The following is a 2751-nucleotide window of genomic DNA, read 5'->3' on the forward strand; positions in this document are numbered from 1 at the left end:
GTTACATGATTATTGACTTGCCTTGTGTTGCTACAAGGGCTATTTCTGATCTAGAAACACCTTTTTCCTCAAAGGTCATCTGGATAGACTGCCCAGTGCCCATGGGCAGCATCCATCAGTTTGTTCATCTCTCATTCTTGGGTAAGAAAACACTCATTTATCTTTCAGAGTTTTCTTTTATACTCAATTTCTGTATTTTATTTTGCACTTGTAATCTAAAGAAAGCAAGAGTCCTCAGTGTTTTGAAACTGACCAGCAAGTTGTAAATGATTAGGGAAAATCTAAGTAATGAGCTGCATTTTTAAATAATAACACCTGAACTAGTCAATAATTGATACAAGCAACACATGCCCAGTCAGATTTAAAGCACAGGTCAAGATGTAACACCATTAATAGTGGTGAATTGAATACATGTGAACTTGAGTGGTGTCAATAATAAACATTTCTGTTTACAGATGTCCTTAATTTTTACTATCTACTGATTTAAATTCAAATCATATTTTATCTTAAGAGACTACTTGGTCACTCTAAATGTAGCACTCTACCCATTTCCCTGAGAGAATTATAAAGTCAAGTGAAATAAATGATGTTTTGGTTTTCATAAATTGGAGGTTTCAGATTAAAGAGGCATGTGTGTGTATGTATGCACATGAACTCAGTTGTAGAACAAATGCAGACAAACTGAATTTGAATGTTAATTTTTTGCATCAAATTTTAAATTTGTATAGGTGTGTATAAGATCCTAGCTCATACATGAAATATCAACCTACATTTTTCTTTGAACTGTGATGTATAAAATAAGATGTAACGTACATTTATTGTTAGGTTTACATTCTCTGTGAAGTTGGCTACCTCTGTAATGAAAAAGTGAACAGATATGGACAATAGGTTTATGCATTTTAGGCTGTAGCAATTATACTCATTCTCACCCATTTCTTTCAAAGGTGGCATTTTCCAGGTATGTGGTTAGTCAGTTCCAGAAGTGTATTTTCAAAAATTCTGTGGAATTTAAATGTTTGCATGGAATTTACATGTCCTGTGACAAGTGCTCATTTTTAAAAAATTTATCTAAAAAGAAACATGAATTATCCTTGTGCAGCCTTGAAATTCCATACTGGGGAGATTTCCTTAGTATGGGAATTCCACTGTGGTGGCACACCTGGTAATCAGATTTTGCCTTGTTTCTAGCTTCAAAGTTATCTAGACCTTAGGGATTAAGGGCATATTAATTTATGGTTCGAACAGTTGGCATGAAGGAGAGCATTATCTCACATAGATAATTCTGAGAGAGACACAGTTGTAATGCACAATCACTGCAATTGTTCTTTTTTATAGTGGGACAAAGTCTTCTGTTTTCTTTTTTGTAAATTTCAGCATTACTGAAATACAATTTATGTATAAAAATTATGGAATGCCTCACAAAGTTGGGTATCATCCCTTATGCAGGGACCACACTAATCTCTGTATCATTCCAGTTTTAGTATATGTAATGACAAAGCGAGCACTCCTTGCAATTGCTTTTTAAAAGAGGCTCACTGACAGTCCTTTATCCTTAGAGTTGGGTTCCAGGTGTTTGGGCAGGCTATGCTAGGGACCTTTTGGGGAGCACCTTGGACTGAAACCAGTAAATAAAAATGACTTCTGTAGTTACTGCATTTATCTTTCCCTGGACCCTTCATAATCTTTGAGGGGACCCCGGGGTGGTATTTTTATCCCAGAGTTCACTCCATATTTATTGTTAGGCTTTCAAAGTTTCATTTCTGTCATTTGTAAACTAAAATGCACCTTGCCATCAAAAGTGCTTGAGAATGGGAGGCGGAGCTAAACAAAGACACACTGAAGGCATTTTGGAGGGTCCCAGCACTCCTCAACCTACGAAAAGCCCCGAGATGTCTTGCAGTCAAGAAATTTGCTTTACTATATTTAAGTCAGCACTTTCCAAATGTACCCAACCAAGGAGCACTTCATTTCTATTTTTCCTTCATACCTATTAGCATCCTTCAGTGTTGGTGCTCCGCGGGAGCGTGACCTGTAGGAGAGTCTATGTCACGTGTACTAGGCCATCCCACAGATGTGAGCAGCAGCATCTGGCCCTGGCATTCTTGAACTCCCCAGGAGTAAGATTTCCCAGCCGTTTCTGCATAAGATGACTACCAGCAGTTCACTGGAACTTCAAACTTCCTAGGCTGGCTGAAGGTAGCGGCTATCCCAGCAGTAACTAGGGGCATGCTCCGGGTTCCTGGGGCTTCTCCAGTAGGTTCAGAGACTGGCCCTCTAGGCCTAGCACTTCGTCTGCCGCAGAGATGATGGAAAACGACCGCAGCCCCCAGTCTGAGAATGAGAGTCGTTGATGTGGCCTCCTTTGCCCTTAGATGCTGCTGTGCAGAGATGACATTCATGCTATTTCTCCCCCTCCCTCTCCCCTGAGTGGCCTGGACAGGACGGCCTTTGGTGATTAAGCCCAGGTCCTTGGAGAGGCAGTCCTTTGACAGCTAATAGTACCAGCAAAATTTTGAGATCCCTGGCATCAAGTTTCAGTGAGTTTTCTTTTCAGGTAATATGATTAGAATTCTATTTAATACATAATTTTAAAACGTCAGCATCTGTTTATATTGCATATAAGTTAGATCTGTTGTGGAGAATTTCACATTGAATGTTTATCTTAGGAGCCAGCAGAGGCTTTTCAGTAAAAAACTGGAACGCTTCACGTGTGCCTCTCCCTTAGTCGTGGTGGGCCTTGGTCGCGTTTAT

The 2751-nt window shown here is 39.6% G+C and overlaps 1 non-coding gene across 1 annotated transcript; it reads right to left on the minus strand.

Moving 5' to 3' along the window:
* Positions 1 to 1400: 1400 nt before the first annotated feature.
* Positions 1401 to 1505, minus strand: LOC118913360 (U6 spliceosomal RNA). Its single transcript, XR_005025169.1, has one exon. It is a non-coding gene; the product is annotated as a U6 spliceosomal RNA (small nuclear RNA).
* Positions 1506 to 2751: the final 1246 nt, after the last annotated feature.

Source organism: Manis pentadactyla, chromosome X (genome assembly GCF_030020395.1).
Source record: "Manis pentadactyla isolate mManPen7 chromosome X, mManPen7.hap1, whole genome shotgun sequence".
NCBI classification, from domain to species: Eukaryota; Metazoa; Chordata; class Mammalia; order Pholidota; family Manidae; genus Manis; species Manis pentadactyla.